This window comes from Mycteria americana, chromosome 2, assembly GCF_035582795.1.
Source record: "Mycteria americana isolate JAX WOST 10 ecotype Jacksonville Zoo and Gardens chromosome 2, USCA_MyAme_1.0, whole genome shotgun sequence".
NCBI lineage: Eukaryota > Metazoa > Chordata > Aves > Ciconiiformes > Ciconiidae > Mycteria > Mycteria americana.
The window spans coordinates 129700559-129719590 of record NC_134366.1 but is presented as its reverse complement, the minus strand read 5'-3'; the positions used below and the strand labels follow the sequence as shown (position 1 = coordinate 129719590).

The 19032-nt window shown below is 38.1% G+C and overlaps 1 pseudogene; it reads left to right on the top strand.

The window, feature by feature from the left end:
- Positions 1 to 16566: 16566 nt before the first annotated feature.
- On the top strand, positions 16567 to 18345 carry LOC142406513 (uncharacterized; annotated as a pseudogene).
- Positions 18346 to 19032: the final 687 nt, after the last annotated feature.

Sequence of the window (19032 nt, the reverse complement as noted above, 5' to 3'; positions counted from 1 at the left end):
TGGCACTTCCTGTCATGGTGTAGCTCATCAAAAAATATTTCTCACATTTTTACAAAAATCTTCTGTATTTTTTGAAGTAGCAGCATGCTAATTTGCTAAAATAGATGTGGAAAAATGAAACAATAAGTTAGTTTTTATTTAAAAAATATATTTTATTTATTATTTTTATATGTAATATGTTTTAAAGAGTTATTTTTAATTGGCCTGCAGAAGTCCACTAGTAGAGAGGAAGTCCTGGAACTGGTAATGGAAAAGGATTGTAAATGAGCTATTGCTTGTTTTTTTCACAAAAAGCTTACAGATTGAATCATGTCCATTACCATTTATTTTTACTAAAACAGGGAGCAAACTTCCTTTCCAAACACTCCAGTGAAATATCATCTGGTATATGCATCTTATTTTATTTTACTTACAGATTAGCAGGGGATGTTTGCTCTGACAATACCTTCCAAACACTTACTTGTCTTCAAAATTATTTATTTTCAGAGTATCTAAAACCAAAGCTGTGATTAAAGTCATGTTTTGGAGATTCATCATATTTAGATGGGTAAGCAATAAAGAGAAGCTCTAAACGGAGTATAATTTTGAGACATTGAAAAGTATGGATATGATTTATAATCACCTTTTCTGTGTGTCACCCAAAGGGAGAGAGAAATGATTGCATGAAAAGGCACAGTAAAGTGGCTAATGTGGCTGGATTTCCAACCATCTTGGGAAAAAAATTCCTAAAAATTTGTAGGTTTATGGTAGGATCAATGACAGCTAAGGGTTCTCCATTTAGTTAGTTAAATCACTTGTTTAAATTAAATTTAAATTTCACACATTGTGAAAAAATCCTCTCTTCAAGGATTTTATCAGCTATCATTGTTTTCTCCTGCAAGATTTTACTGAGGATAAACTAAGGGAAGAAAAAAGGAAAGACTGTCAGGCTATTTTACAGCACTAGATATATTAAGTAAGTGGCTCAAATTGACATCATCATCTTATTCGGCAGCACTCCTAAAAGTCACAGAGAATCATGCATTGTGTTGAATCTTCAAATACTGGCAGAAGTAGAAGCAGCAGTAGACATAGATTAATCATACCAACAATCTCCTATTACTGTAAAAAACATTATGTAAAGGATTTAAGTATTGTCTAAAATACCTTGATAAATTGCTTGAAGTGTTAAAAATCATCATCCTTAAAAAAATCTAATAGCCTTTGATATAAATGACATTAATATAGATGTTCCACTGCAAGACTTGGCTGTACTGAAGACAGTAAAGTGAATGGCAGGGAAATGAAAGTTTTAATTTGAATTTCTCCACAGCTTCAAAGTTAACTATAAGCAATGCACCTAAAGTGATTTGGTCTTTGCAGCAATTTGTTAAATTTCCTTTCAGTTAGGTATAAATTTGAGAAGCAGAAATCAGAAGGATTTTTCAGGGAAAATATTTCTGTAATGATTTAAAAGAAAATCACCAGTTTTTTGGTTTAAACTTGTGATGAACAGTAACCATTTTACTATCTTATTTGGAGTCATGTTAGATTGCGTAAGTGGCGTGGATGGGCAGCCAGCTTCCCGTGCCCTGTGTTGAGAAGCACCCTCCACAGAGCAACAGATGAGAACTACCTTCTTCCCCTTGTGGTCACTCACTCCCGAGGGAGGAAGTCTTCCTGTGTACAGCAAAGAAGCAGACAGAAAGAGAGAGTTCATTGGGACATAAGGAATTGGAGTTTGCTGCAACTCAGAAGTCAGTAAGACTGCGAATAAACCCATGAGAAGGAACATGCACAAAAGGAGGACACATCTAGGAGAGATTTATTTACAGTCTTTTGTTCCTGTTCTGTTTCACCTTGAGTTCTCTTTTCATAGGTACTTTAAAAGTGAGCTTCTTAGAAGTATTACTCATGCTTGTTTCTGTTCTAATAAAACTTGGCTTTTGTGGGTAAAAGCTCTTCTCTCTTCAGCACTTGCTGGTTAAAAAAAGAGAGAGAAGCGGGGGCTAAGCTGCTCCAACTTGCTTTTTCCAAATATCACCGCAGATTTTAACAGTATCCAGAACGTGTGTTTTATTTGGGTTTCCTTGTCTCCAAGGAACTTTGTTCTGTTTTTTAATTATAGAAGGGAAAAATATATTCTTTTGTAGTAAGACAAGTTTTATCTGTTTCTGCCAGAGCTACCCTGACACATATTAACAGCCAGACTCCAAAAAGCCAAAAGAAAAGGAAATATTTTATAGAAAAATAACTTCATGTCTTTTCAATCTTATGCTAAATATAATTTGAGCAGACATTTACATATAAGAGCAAATAAGATTTTTTTTTTTAAATATATTCAAGCAAAAGTACTATAAAGGTCAAACTCAGAATGCTCTGGCTTAAGAAGTCATATATTTTAGTTGTATAAATGTTTACCTGACTCACCCTCCATATCTCTCAGACTGTAGACAAGACAGGAAATTTTCCAGATTGACATAGGTCTATGGAGAAGAATGATGAAAGCAAAGTTAGCATTAATCACTGTTGTGCTAAGCATGTAATTTACTAGTATGCTAATTTTTCTGAGAAGTTTGTGTGGGAAAGTAAAAAGGATAGTGAGGATTTATAGCAGTAATGTTGGACTGTCTGAATTGCCTCTAAAGGCAGTACATTAGAAGATGTAAACAAAAGATTACCACTACTTCTTTGTTGGAAGCCCAGGAGAATTAAGTTTTCTTAAGGAAAGAGATAAAATTAGTCATTAAGCCCTCAATTAACCAATCTATTATTTTAATTCAATACTGGAAGCTGAGTAAAGGCAGAATTGGATGATTACTTTCTAAAGTTTTTATAGAATCAATGAAAGGACCAGAAAGGTTTAAGTTTTATGAGATTAGAATTGGTTTGGCTCATTAGAGGTAGCTGAGGGTATTGGCAAGACTGTTTTAAACCACCTCTGGTTACGTCTACAGTGGCTTCATACAGCTGTGCCAAAAAGGACAAGCATGCTCCTTGCTCAGCTCCATTAAATTCATCTGGTCATTTGGAGAGGCCTCAGCTGGAAATGTGTCACTGTTCACAGGTTCAATCAATATTAGGGCTACCTGCAAACTGTCTGCTCATTGCACCTATACTGACTGCCTTTCTAAAAGTAATATTGTCAAAAACGATGTCATATAACCAGGAGGTTACCAAGTTAGATGCGCTTGTTAGAGTGAGAGCAAACTCAGAAGAAAGACTGCACTCTGGAAAGATAATGGGCAGGGGGAGGAGATTCGGTTTTACACATTTTCTTTCAGTCTAAACAATATAGCTGAATTTTATTTACTTAAAATTTTGGTGGTTCTAGTGTATATGCTGATAAAAATTACCCTGGACAATTAAATTCCCTTTTTCTTAAAGCAAGTACAGCAAAAGAAAGCAGAACTAACTGAGCTTTGGACATCCTTGGATCCCATCCCATGTTCCATGGTCCCCCGCCTTCTGTCACCTTCTGCACTGTCAAAGACACTTTTGCTACCATGGCCGCCTGAAGAATAGGCAAACTTAGAATCAGTGCTATGCAATTAGGAATCCATGATGGTAATATATCACCTATTATTTTTTTTAGTATATTTTTAATAGTTTCTATTTCTGGAATTCAAACTCAGAATTTAGTCAGGAATAGCAATAAATTACCTCAATATTACCTCTTTTATATCAAAGAAGAGAGTCATTTAGAATATGAAGCTCCATGAAAATGTGATTAGATGGGTGTTAGCCTAAGTCTTAGGTCTTGAGGACAGATGGAGAAGAAACCACAGTCCTTACTTGCACTAAGTATTTAAAACTCAATAAAAGTCCTCAAGGACTCTGTTTCATATTAAATTTTGCAGAAGTTACTGTTCTTTATAGTGAACTGCATTTTAGGATGGAGTGTTTCAATTCTATATTGGATTTGTATTTTAAAGGACAATAATATCCACAGGTAGGAGCCCTTGAATATTTTGCCTTATTCAAAAGAGAGCTGAACATGCACAAGTACTCCATGACCTTATATGAAGTTGTGTTGTGGACAATTAATTCCTGTAGCTAAATGGAGAGAAACTCATATAAACATATAGCTCTATGACATTTTCATTTTTAGGAGTTTTGGCAACATGTGTTTCCAAAAATGGAAAATAAAAACAAATAAATACAATTAACATCTACAAATGTTTCTTACCTGATTAAGTCAACATGTGCTTTGATCATGACAGTCATTATACATACAATTAGGCAAGACTTAGAGTGGGATATAGCTTTATGAATCAAAGAGGTTAGCAGGTTCCATTATTCATTGTGGATCTAAAGAGGATGAATTGGAATTCAAACCAAAGCGTAATTCATTTTATTGCCAAGAAAGTTTTCACTTAATACATTTTATCCTTAACTGTTTGAAAAGTACATTTGCTTTATTAAAGAATTTTGAATGTACTAATCATAACTTTGCCTTGGGCCAAATTTTTATCTTTTTCATTACTTAACAAAGAAGAAATATTTCTGCATATTCAAAAATATTATGGTAATTGGGGCTTTTAAAAAACTATACTAGATTGTAAGGTTTCACACCAACTAAGCTATTTCATCTATCAAGAGTTCAAATACGCTATTTTTAAAGCTACTCTTGTCAACTTCAATTAAACTTTCTACTGTAGTAATTTTAGCTGTCTAGGTAATACTACTCTTGTTCCACATTTAGGTATGTCAAGTAAGCAATGACAAGTAGTAGTACAAAAGAAGCTCGATCCAAGTGCACGTATTTATCCATATCTGTAGAGTTCATCCTATGCTATGTATATAGTTACACACAATAGTACTTCAAAGAACAGTTTTTAAATTAACTACTCAGAGTACAGTCTTGATCTCATTTCCTTCTGCATAAGCATTAGGATGCAAACTTTATTCCATGACCACAGTAGTCCAGTACACCAAAAGGATAGTTTTCAGTTAATAATGACTTTACTGATTTTTTTCCTTCTTCAGTTTGCAAGCCTTAGATCTTATTGCTGTGTTGCTAAGATCTATGTTGTTAAATCTTCCTCAAAAAAACCAAAAAATTATTTCCCAATTGAGTGGTTTTGTGAGATGATGTAACATGACGATGTCCATTTTGCAGATGGGTCCAGAGGCACAGAAGGCACAGGTCCTTCTAAAAGGAAGGAATTTAAGCATTGTTCTCTTTCATTGTTTGCTGCCAAAGTATGTTTAAGGATCTAGGAATGAGAGATTAGGCCAGAACCCATTTGAAGGATCTGTATTTTGGAGCACTGAGTAGTGTCTAAATGGTTAAACACTGATTTTATTTGCACAACTATAAGCATACAAATCTTCCACAAGCCCAACTAGGCCAACAGGCTGTGAACTGCAGAAAACAGGTGATGACATACAGAAGGCTTTTCCAGCATAGTATGCAGGTATAGAACCTTATCCTTTGTGGTGGCATTCAAATAATTTTTTCCTTATCACTCTCTTAGAGACCAGATCTTTTGTCCTTTCAAAGTTGTTTCTTCTTAGGTCATGAAAGTTTCTGAATACAATGAGGGGCAGAAAATGTAGGAAAGGGTCTATTCATCCAGAACCATCCAAACAGAATATGTTTAACATAGGTTTGAGTTTTGCAAGTTTGCTTGTCAAACTCTAACCAGCACATACAACAGGAAATTTATTTCAGTCTTAGAACTCATATTTTTATCAGTAAGTCCAAAAGCTGAATTTTGGTTGCTTCAAATCCTTGGTCCAAAGTGTAAATCCCCTACAGCTTCCCAGCACCTGGAGAATTGTAATACTTTCCTCAAATGATCCAGTTCACAGAAAAAACAGAACCATTTTTTGTGAAGCTTTCCCCAGAAACATTTAATGCAAGGCCACCATCTCACATAAGATGTTTGAGGCAAAAGGTTTTTATAAGCAACTAATGTTACAGGCCCCAAGTTTACAATATTAAAAACCCTGAGTCACTACAAACATTTGCTTAAAGGATGCCTAAAGGGACTGATCTTATCTTTACCTTATAGTTGCAGCTGTCTCACACAGTTACCTTTAATGGAAATTTAATTTAACTAATTTGTATATAGTGATACATTCATTATGATGTACCTGGACTTCTATCTATTTTTTTTTTTCCTGACAATGGGTCAGGGACCTCCATGTGGAACCGCTACCACATAGTGACCTCTTTTTTTGGTCTATACTCAGAATGTTTATCAACATAGCTTTAAGTTCCTGCCATTAATAATAATAATAATAATAATAATAATAATAATAATAATAATAATAATAATAATGCAGCTACTGTATATCCATTAGACTTCCCAAAATTTTAATGTCCCATGCACTTCATAGTGTTAAAGAGTCTTTTAAATCCATGGCAATTATAATCTACATGTAGTGAAGGATAAGAAGAAGGAGTTTCTATGTGCTCCTCACTCATTTTGTCTTAGCCTATTATTTCTTGTCTAACACTTATATAGTAACCTCTTTGTGTTTATACAGCAATAAACAAAAGTCAGCTCTCATTCATTAGCCATCTCCATAAGCTGAATTATTACACATAGCATATATATATATTATATAGCAATATTCAAATGATGTCCCTTCCTTTCCTTACACAGGTGGTCAGTTTTATACTCTGTGTTCATTGATAATATTTTGGGGAACATTTTTGAAAAACTCCAACCCAGCCCCAGTCTTGGTTAGTCAAGAAAAAAACATATTTAAGCAAACATGTACCAGATATACACAAGTATTTAATTTTTATCCATCTACAGAGTATTTGGTTATTGACCTACATAAATAATATCTAGATAAATTATATCTATAAATGAAGGGAGATTTGGAGTGTTAAAACTGACTGTATTAAAAGAGAACATGAAGAAGAAAAGACTACTGTTTATGTTGCAGAGACCCACACCTGATTAAGGCAAGAGGAGGTCAGAAAACAGTGTGGCAGGAAATTACTGGACCTTGGCAATATAAACAAGCTGTATTTTGGAGGTGGTCATATCCTGTTCTTGTGACAAAACTAACTTAAAAAAATTCCCTCATGAAAACATTTTAAGATTTCCTGTCCTACTATTTTGCATAATTTCTCCCCTTGGACTCTTCAAAATGATGATGAATTAGCTTCATATGGGAGGTGGTTTTCATCAGATGATTATAGCTTTTATTCCATTAGTAAAAGCTGTAATGCATCATTAATTATGAAATATTTGTTAGTAGATTTTGCATCTGTTGCAAATAACTGTAAAGACAGAATAGAAAATATAAGTTCATATTTAGACAATTTGCACTGCAATTCCCACTTAGAGAAAATATGCTACTGGAGAGATATGAAATACCACATACCTCTATGTTTAATAGATACGGGGCACTATTCGAATTCAAATGTTTGTGTTCATTTTTTTCCTTTGTGATCCTGAGCAAGGGGAGTTCTGCTTCTCAGATGACATTGTCAGAAAATGTTTGAAATTATCTTTTTTCTGTAAATTTGGTCTGCTGGATGGTATCTCAGGACTCCATTACAAAGTTCTCTGAAGTGTCTCACATGGGCAAGTAAACCCACTCTTCAGATCTCCCTCTTGAAGATAAACAATTGCTCTGCTTGAGGAATGCAGCAGCATGCCTCCACAGCTAATGCTTAGAGGCCATTTTTATATCTATTTCTGTTCAGCTGCAACACACATTTCTTTACTAGCATCATTCCTTGCTCATTTGTGTCCTCAGGTGGAAATAGCCAATTTTAGAGCCCAAAGCTTTCTGAATGCCATGCAGTCACAACTAACTTATTCTTGTAGATAAGCATACTTCACTACAAAGTAAAAATCATGACTGAAAATCTACCGGCATTTGGAAGTTTTCCCCAATTTTTCACAGAATCACAGAATCGTATAGGTTGGAAAAGACCTTTAAGATCATCGAGTCCAACCGTATGAAGATTTTATGAAGATTTCCAGCACAGTTTAATCAAAACAAAAAATAATTAGAAAAGCAGCTGTTAAGTAAACTTATTCCAACAATTTAATAACATTTAGTCACTAAATATTTATATTTTTATGTATATGGTGAATAATCTGATAGTGTGAACATATACACCTACCCACACATACACAATTTAACATATATATATGTACAGATAGACATACACACTCACATATATCTAATATATATAAAAGTGTAGGCGTTTTATATATAAACTATGCAGAAATTACTTTCTGCAGCTTTGGTTTTGGGCTAGTTTTGAATGTACAGACTGAGCAAAACATAGTTCAAGAAAGCTTAGCTACACTGATCAGAAAGTGACTATGAGTCCCTTTGTGAATGACTGCTTCAAACTTCAATCATAACAGTTCATCTTCCTGTAGAAGTTTACTTTTTTTTTTAATATGTGCATGGACAATGGTTGCCTTTATTTACTGAACTTAACATCAGTTATGATGTTATGATATACATCAACCTCTCATACCTTAGATACGATATTCCACATATTTTTGAATATACGAGTATTCTTATTCACATAGGGTATGGAAATATGCAACATGCTACGTAGGAAGAGTACTGAGAGTACGTAGAAGAATATTGAGGAAGATAATTTGCTCACTGCTTTTTCTTGAGAAATTGGTTCTCAAAAACTGAGTATCATTGCCAGTTTTCTATTCCTGGAAAGGAAGAAGATTGCACAGTGCATTGTTTGACCATCTCATTTTACGTTTGGTATATGTTTAAATATTGAGTCCATGTTTCAATGTTGAATCTACGATGGTTTTTTTCAGCACAGAAAGAAAAGCAAAACAGAGGGGGGGGAAGGGGAAAGGTAGGAAAGTGGAATAGGAAAAGAAATTAAAGGAAAGAATACATCATATTGAGATGGAAAATAACAATCACTAGCATCACTAACAATTAAGAAACAGGACAAAATAAAGCATAATGAAATTACCTATGTCTGAGCTAATATCATGTTACAAATATGATACTCTTGCTCAGCACAGCACATTCACAAAAGAAGTTATGATCGTCATATTGGCAAAGACAAATTTAGGCTTGCATAAAAGGATGGTCACCTCCAATATTCACTAGTGTTCGGGACTTGAAGGCAGACAAAACATGTTTTCTCTTTGTTCCAGTATAGCTTCTATATTTTATTGTTAAACTTCCTCCATAGCAACATAATGTTCTAAGGCATCTGTTCATACAGCTTCCCAGTAACATTATGAGACCAAATACACTCATATTTCTTTAAATGAAAACAAGATCGCACATACAGTTTTATGACAATGTAAATATAAGAAAAATGTTAGCAGCATGTAGTTGCTGTATTTATATTATTAAACATTTTTGGGGTTTTTTTTCAATTTCTTTTACTTCTTTTTTCAGATAATGTCTAAATTCTGTAGTCATTGATTGTGAGCGGTCAGACAGGATATATGCTTCAATTTTTTCTGCTGATTAGGTAAATACTTTAAAGCTTTTGTTGAACATACAAAAATTCACTTCTCTATACAGAAATACTATGCATGCTCTGGACTTTGCATGAAAGTATCTGTGACATGCTCCTTGTGCTTTTCAGGGTTCAAGTATTGTGTGTTTTCCAATATCTTACTGCATCCCAGAAAACATTTTGGGGTGACAACAGATTGCAGGTGTCCAATGAGACAGCTTAAGTATGCTGTAATAGTATTAATCTGTAGAGAGAATTTCCATTGGTAGGAAATATGAGCACAGTGGAAAAGATGAAAATAAAGGAAATAAGCAGTAGCTGTACAGATTAGGGCAGCTCTTGCACGCTGATTTACTTGTAAGGATTGGGGGGGCCTCAGATCCTCCCTTAAGTCAGAGAAGCAATGCAGTGTGCTGGTTTCACAAGGTAAGGATGAGGCTGCAATTCCTTCTGCTCTGGCAATCTGGGTGGAGAAAGAGTGGAATGAAGGATTCAGGCTCCTAATTCAGCACACAAAGATGACTTCCCTTGTGTGTGTATATACCTGCATAATGGCAAGGCAGGATTAAAGTCTCTGTTCTAGTCAGCACGTGCAGAGGCAACACCACTGTCAGCACGCGTGGCCTACATAGGGAAACTGATAGGAACAGAGCAGGTAAAATACAAGGCATTCCACTAGAACATGCAGGAGGATAAATGCTTTCCTCTGCACTGACACAAACTGCTTTCCTCTCAGGGCTGATTGCCTCCTACTTCTTCCTTTTGAGCAGCAGGATACTACACTGCACCCCACTTGCATGATGTTCTTTTACATCTGTTCTTAGTTCTAGGCTATATGCAGAATTACAGAATAATCAGTCTGGCTTCAACAGAATAAACAGAAATGCAGTGTTAAAGAACTTGCCTGCATACATTCAATCCCTAATCAAAACCAAGAAGAGACTGGAATAGCTACTCCCTGCAGGCTTCCTGCATGGTGAGACTTGTCTATATGATTGGTCTTGCTCATTTTGATTGTCATATCACATTAATACAATCCAAGCTGGTCTGGAACTCACAGCTAATATGGACAAATGAGCCAGGACACTGATACCTTTGTGATTATTTCAGGAAGAAGGAGTTCAAGTTAAGAATTCAAAGGCTAGATGGTGACTGGTATGAACTTTGCCAATAAAAGAAATAAAAAGGTAGGACGTGAACAGAGGTTAAAGAGGAAAGGTTTGCGTGATTGATTGGCTGGAAATGTGTCACAGGATTTAAGAACCTACATATACTGTCAGGAAATGTCTGGGGAGAAGGGGAAGAGAACCAGTCACTTTAGTTAACTTGCTGAGTCCCCAGACTGTCCTCCTGATGCTGCACAGATGTTATAAGAACAGGATTAGAGTGCCATGCAACTATACAGCATTTTTTTTTACTGGTAAAGGAATGATGAAGAAGGACTGAGAGTGAAACTCTGGGTTCAGGTTTCCATCTTACCTAACATGCCAGTCTACAGAGTTGCAATATCTGAAAGATCTACAGGAGATAAGTCACCCCGTGTCCTTCCATCTCCCTGTGCAGAGCAAGCAAGCACCATAAAAGCAATCGATCTCCAACCTGCAAGCCCTTCCCCTTGCAGCAATGCAACCATTATGCCTGTTTGTGAAACACACAATCTGCATTTAAGATTTTTGGGCAAACTGGAATGTCAGTGTTCTTCAAGTTAACAAAATGGATGTCTATGTGGACTGAGAACAGTTTATATTTTCATTAATAAGAACCTGCAGCTATGCAACAGAAGGCATCACAAGGCATTGATCTGCTGTAACAGCAATACAAGTAAGGAAAGTTTGTATGAAAATATAAAGAACATAGATCAAGATAATGGGAATACGAATGCAGCCGGAATGACTGTGACAGATGCACTCAACCTCTTAACCAAACTAACAGTAGTTTGGTGCAGGCTCCAAAGGAGGTAAAAGCCCGAGCCGTGGCTGGGCCAAGAACTCCTGGTTCCAATCTGTTCTCTGGGAACCCACAAAGAAGCCGAGTGGCACAGACAGCATTGATGTATATGAGCTTGGAACACTGATCATGTGTGAATAGCGGGTGGCTTTTCCAAGACTCATTTATCAAGGAAGAAAGAATGGTGCGGGTACAAGGAGTCTCATGCATACCTTTTCCATCGCATGTAATTTGACTCTGAGCCAACCACTTTATCTATAAATATGACAGCCTAAGTGAGCCTTTTTTGAGTTCTCCCTGCTAGGCAGCGTGGCTGCATGGCGGTGATCTCCCCTTGAGCTGGGACATCTCTCAAGGTTGCTCCTTGAGGCAGAGAGACCTTTTACCAACGGCAGATCTTTGGTAAGCGACCGATACTGCACACAACCTTGGAGTATGGTAGCCTTGATTTTGTCTTGGTAACTTTGATTGCATGCTGAATTGATAAATTTTGCATATGTAATGCCTTAGACATAAATCGTTGTCCAGGTCTGAGACTAAGATTGGACCTAGCCACACCTAAGCTCCATCAGGAGTTTGGAAAGCAAGGGGGTCTACGCTGAACCTCGTGACTCGACGGGGGGTCCTCCATGGCCTTTTCTATCCCCCGTCTCCCTGTAAATCATTCTAACTCGAGTGTAACCCAATTTTCCTTTGTATTTTTCTTCCATGCACTAATTAATAGAATGAATCTTGCCATTGAACTTTGTTAGGTCACACTTTTACAACATCATATTAATACAACATTTGCTAATACCTTTGACAGTGATTTTTTTAAGCAATCTAAATCACTCATTCATCACAAATTGGCATAGTCGGCAGGATGACAAGTAGTATCACTGATTACTTACGGAAGCATGGAATAAATTCGAGTCCCAGATTCTCAGAAGAATAGGCCCGTGATAATTGGCATGATTGGGAAGCTGTGAAAGAACAGCTAAAAGTGGCCAGGGGCCATATAAAGGATGGAAAAGGGAAAGGAATTATTTGCAAAATGCTAGGTACCTGTTTAGAAGCTGCTTATCAGGACAGGAAGAATAACAATAAAAAGGAGCAGGACCTAAAGGAAGAAATAGAAGGCAGAAAGGCAGCTGAATTAAATACTGTCTTTGAAAATTGAGCAGCTGCAGAAACAATTACAGGAAGAAAAGGAGAAAACACAAAAGTTGGAAGAAAAGATCGAGATTATGCTCAGGCAGGCCCTGCATCTCCCTAACCCCATGCAAATTAGGAAACTAATAGTGTCCCCAGAGAACTGGGATGGTGATATTTGGGGTGATCCTGATGACTATGATGAGGGAACTGATGACCCCTTGTTCCCCTCAGATTCCTCTGAATATGAGGCTAGACCCATCATTAAAGCAGAATACATTCTGAATCCAGCTGGCACTCAACGACAACTGGTGAAATTTGCAATAGATACAGCAGCCCAAATTTCAATACTAACACAGCAGAATGCCAAGAAGCTGGGTGTGCGACCCGGACGGCAGAGTTAAAATTAGCGGAGTGAACGGAGCAAGTGCTATTTGCCAAACCGTGAAAGTTAATTTATGGCTCCCATGCAAGAAGCGCATGTTGTCTACTCACTTTGCAATCAAAAATCACAATGAAAATATTTTGGGTTTCGATGTTTTGAACAGCCGAACCTGACGCCTGCCGGATGGCAGCGTGTGGTCCTTCGGTTCAAATATTAACTCTAACCCCGATAGAAATCGGGAGGCTACAGTGCATGTACTCCATGCAGCCCCCACACTCCCTGATTCAAAGGTTACTAGCGTACCGCAATACCCCATTTATGCTGTGGCACAAAACAGAATTTCTGAAGTAATAGCAGACTTGGAAAAATGGCACATTATTTCCAGAACCCACTCCCCGTACAATTCACCAGTCTGGCCAGGCTGAAAGCCGAATGGGAAATGGCGTCTGACAATCGATTATCGGTGCCTAAATGCCAACGCAGCTCCGCTAACGGCTGCAGTACCTAATATTGCAACTTTAACAGCCGCACTACAAGCGGCCGCACACCCATGGATGGCAGTGCTACATGTGAAAGAGGTGTTCTTTATGGTCCCCTTGCAGGAGGAGGATAAAGAGAAATTTGCTTTTACTTGGGAAGGCATACAATACACTCTTAACAGACTCCCACAGGGATATAAACATTCACCCACGATTGCTCATGCTGTGCTTGTTGAACTCTTACAAACAGTCTCTCTCCCTCAAGATGTGAAACTATACCAATATACAGATGATATCCTAATCAGAGGGACCTCCCCTGAAAACGTGGGGGAAGCAGCAGCAACAGTGTAGCAAACGCTACATAAAGCAGAAGTTGAAGTCCCACCAGAAAAATGTCAGGGACTGAGTAGAGAAGTACAATTTTTAGGTACTTGGTAGATTGCAGGTAGTGCAGCAATCCCACCGGACACCCTAAGTAAAATAGAACAGTTACAGATGCCCCAGTCTAGGAAAGAATTACAACTACTTATGGGTACTTTAGGATACTGGGGGAAACATGTACCTGGATTTTCTATCATTGCTCACCCACTATACTCACTTTTATGAAAGAGAAGACTGTGGAAATGGAATCCAGACCACAAAGAGGTAGTCAAAACTCTAATACAGGAATTAAAGACATACCAGTCACTGGGGCCAGTACACCCCCATGACCCTATCATAGCAGAATGGGGTTTTGCAGAACATGGTACTTATTGCAACCTATTCCAGACTGGGCCGAGTGCGCCAAAAACACCTTTAATGTTTAGCTCGACTGCATTTAAAGAGACAGAACCGAGATATTCCAAATGGGACAAAGGACTTATGTCTTTAATCCGAGCAGTTAAACAAGTTGAGAAAATACACCAGGGGCAACCTGTTCAGACTAGAGGGCCATTTAATTTGCTAGAAACAGTCCTAAAAGGAACTGCTCTGCCAGAAGGAATTGCACAGAAACCTACCATCAGAAAATGGTATGCCTACCTGATGTGAGTAGCAGATGAAATGCAATTGACTGAAGGACTTACAAAAATTTCCAAATTACAAATGCCTATAAGCACTGACCCACTAGCACTAAAACAGCCATTTAAACCTTCACTGATTCTAAATGCACCTCCCCTCACTGAGAAAACACCGACCGAAGGCATTTGGTTTACTGATGCCCCAGCAAAGAGGGTAAACGACAAATGGCGGTATAAAGCCGCCACATTAGAAACTGCCACCGGCAAACAAGTAATAGAAGAAGGTGAAGGTAGTGCACAAGTAGAATTAAGGGCAGTTGTTCTAGCAGCACAAAATGGAGCAAAAGTTACCTATGTCGACTCCTATGCTGTGTGGGCAGGTGCCACACAATGGCTTTGTCAATGGGAAGCCCTGAATTGGGAAGTAAATAGATCCTCAGTTTGGAGAACTGAGGACTGGCAATTACTATTAGATATAGCTAGACAAGCACCCTTTAAACTAGGATGGGTAGAAGCCCATGTAAACAATGACCAACCAGCCACAAAATGGAACCAACAAGTAGATGAATTAGCCAGAATTAGGGGAATAAAATCAGGAGATACACCAGATCCCAAATGGTACTGACTGGGGGAATGGTTACATCACAAATTAGGCCACACAAGCCAAGAAGCACTTTATTTTGCAGCCCAAAGTTGAGGTTGGCCTCTAAACAGGAAAACATGTGAAACCATCCTTACAGAATGCCCCCAGTGTAAATTGAAATTGCAAACTGATCACCCTGCTAAAATACAACCCCTACACATTAATGAGGGAAAAACCCTATGGTCAACATGGCAAATTGATTACATTGGGCCCTTTAAACCCTCCTCGGGATATCGATACATCCTCACAGGAGTAGAGGTCGTCTCAGGCCTAATCATGGCAACTAAATGTCAGAAGGCTAATGATCAGAGCACCATTAGGGGATTATCCTCTTGGTTTTCAGGCCTACCAACAGCCGATGTCATCTAAAGTGACAATGACTCACATTTTTCCAACAAGAAAGTGCAAGAATGGGCAAAACAGGAAGAAATTCAGTGGGTATTCCATACCCCCTACTATCCTCAGTTAAATGGGATGGTAGAAAGAGCTAATGGCTTATTGAAAAGGAGCCTTAAGCCACACAAGGCCCAGTGGGATACTCAACTTTCCAAAACACTTCATCAATTGAGTAATCAGTATGGGCCCACTGGGACCCCTGGGAGCCGTGCATTCTTTACAAAACCTAGACCTGATGCTCCACCTCCTGATGAAAGAAAATATCTGATAGCATTACAGCCAGGACAATCTGCCAAATTTACCACAAATTGGAACTGTACCTATGACTGTAACTAAACCTCGTGGCCCACTTGCCTGGGAAGCTACTGACAGCAGTGGTGCAAAACATAGAATTAGTGCACGATGGATTTGTCCTTCTTCCTAATGGGGTAGCCTGTCCAGAAAACCCCACCAAGACCACTTCGTTTTACATTTTTATCATGCAGTCTCCTCCAAGATGAAAATAAGATACACCATCCTACTGCTGTTGAAGATTTCGATAATACTTGCTTCCCCACAAATGCCCACCTGTCTCAACTTAATTGTCAATCAAGAAACTAGCCGCAATTGTGTCAACACAGGTAAGCCACCTGTCTTGTTACTAACAGACAGCAATATAAATGTGACTTGTTAAACACAACCACCTGTTAATGAGGGATATATATATATATATTATGATTATTCACAATAACTCTTACACGCCATACAGAAAATGCTGTAACATAAGTCATTGCTCAATACATGACACAGTGAAGGAACATTATGATGTTAAAATATCACGTAGATGGAATGCTCTGACGGGACGCAATGTAATACTAGGAACACTATCTCTCAGAATCACTAAACCTATCACAATGATGTCAGCGCCTACTCTGAATGCTCCCCTAGTTTTACTAAGGAGCCCTACTGAGACAACCCTAGAGTGGCCATGGTCTCAAGCTTATGTTAAGTGTACCGGTACTATGGGAACACTCCCTAGTAAGGGAGATTTGAATCTTTCCACCATGGTCATATGCGGAACTGAAGTATACTTAGAAAATGAATGGAGCTGCAATAGAAATGAGACTGATGTTAATAGAATTCCCTGACTTTGGGGAACAGTAGGGACAGAAATTAAAAGAGGATGCCGGATGATCAATGGGTCAACCCATGAAAAGGCAACTGAGATTTCTGTGTACAACATTACATCAAACCCAATAAGAAAAGATACAAAATTTTGCACCTCTGAAAGACTGGACTTTTGGTACAATTTTACCTTAATACAACCTGTTTCCATAATCTGCATCTGGGTTCGCAGGAACATAGGACTATCATTTAAATTCAGAACAGACATTACTGAGCCTAGCACAACAACAACCACTCCTCACTTAACATCCACCCCGATTGGAAAGGATAAGAAAACTCTATCCCCACAAATTTCTAAAATTGGACCCTATGCCATGAAATATACAGGCCAGCAACAAGTGCTATTTAATCCACCATGGTCCCTCAAACGAGTGGAACTATCAACACAGACCAATACCTCTGCAATAAGCCTCCTTACTCACCATTCCTAAGTGTGTCGTATGCAGAATGGTTAGCATGGTTGTGTGGACGTGCCCTTACCTCTCCAAAAAGATCAAGAAGAGATGTGACTGGTATTTTAGGAACAGGATTAGGAGTATTAAACAGCATGGATGCTGAAGTTTTAGCAAACAAAATAAGCTCAGCAACAAGTAATTTACACAAATTAGAACGTCCATTGCAATCTTCTCTAGCGGCACTGGGAACTAACCAATGGCTCTTATCTGATATATTACCTCAATGGGAAAGAATTAATGAAAAAGGCCACCAATTAATTGTGAACACACTAGGTGCAGCCCAGATTAATGTCTCTCTCGCTCTTAGTTGTATTCAAGCTCAGTTGTGGGTACAATCTACTGTGGCAGCAATTGTAAGAGAAGGTGAAGAGGGCACCTTACCCACTGAAATTTGAAAAGTAATCTGGGATAATGCAATTGAATTTGAAAGGCAATTCCAAACCTGGTGGCATCTAGTCAATTTTACCTATGACCCTACTGACAGTAAAGCCACAGCTTTTGTTTTAGCAATACGCAATGCTTCGGTATACACCATATACCCAATCATTGTACTGGGATTAAATCACAATGGAACTGTCCTCTGTCCATTAGAACACAGAGTATGGGCCCTACAAAATGGGAACAAATGGCAAACTATTGATGTTGATGCATGTGTTGTATGGGAACAACAGGGATTTATTTGTGAAAGTAATACCATTAAGGCCCAAGACATGTGTCTTGACACAGAACAACATGTTTGTCATTTTGAGATACATCCTAATGAAACCCCTGAAACCATACTTCTATACATTGGAAATGGATGTGTTTGTATGAGAACCTTTTGTGATTCTATATTTATAGACAATGCCACTGTAGATATTGATAGATACCAATATCTACAGTAGATACAGCAGATATCTACTGTAAATATTGTAGATACCAATCACTCAAATATATGTATTTGTAATTTTACCAGAATTATGGGATGCAACTTTAACTATTCAGCTCCTGTCACGACCCACCAACTGCTACAATCTAACTATACATTGCATCAAGATTTATTGCCTACCCCTATTGGAATGAATCTCACATTGGTAAGAAAACTGTTGCAACATGATGACCTGAGTCAATTGCTAAAATGAATTTGAAACAACAGACAAAAAACCCTGATTACCGCCCATCATGATGCAGAGGAGATATACCATGTCCTAGAAAGCATGAAGAAAGATGGAGAAAACCACTGGCAGGAAACTTTTTGGATGGTCCCCAACAGCAACTGGAATTTTGAATTTCATGCTACATCCAATTGTAGTTTTGCTGGTTTTACCTTATTATGTTTATTGCTCATAATTATTCTGTATATCAAAGTTTGGCAAAAAATGAAAAGAATTCCATCAATCCAGCATGTAAAACATATACAAGCAACTGATTTTATGTCTAAAATGGTATATAACTAACATTAAACTAAACAGTTTACCAAATAATTGGACTCTTACCACTAATCTGCAATACGCCACATATTTATGACATTGAGGCAAGAGGCAAGAGGTACTACCACTCTATGAGTCAATAAAGTGGATTGACTGTAGTCATGGGGTGGAGTGTGATGGATGCACTCAACCTCTTAACCAAACTAACAGTAGTTTGGTGCAGGCTCCAAAGGAGGTAAAGGCCTGAGCCATGGCTGGGCCAAGAACTCCTGGTTCCAATCTGTTCTCTGAGAACCCACAAAGAAGCCAAGTGGCACAGACAGCATTGATGCATATGAGCTTGGAACACTGATCATGCGTGAATAGCGGGTGGCTTTTCCAAGACTCATTTATCAAGGAAGAAAGAATGGTGCGGGTACAAGGAGTCTCATGCATACCTTTTCCATCGCATGTAATTTGACTCTGAGCCAACCACTTTATCTATAAATATGACAGCCTAAGTGAGCCTTTTTTGAGTTCTCCCTGCTAGGCAGCGTGGCTGCATGGCAGTGATCTCCCCTTGAGCTGGGACATCTCTCAAGGTTGCTCCTCGAGGCAGAGAGACCTT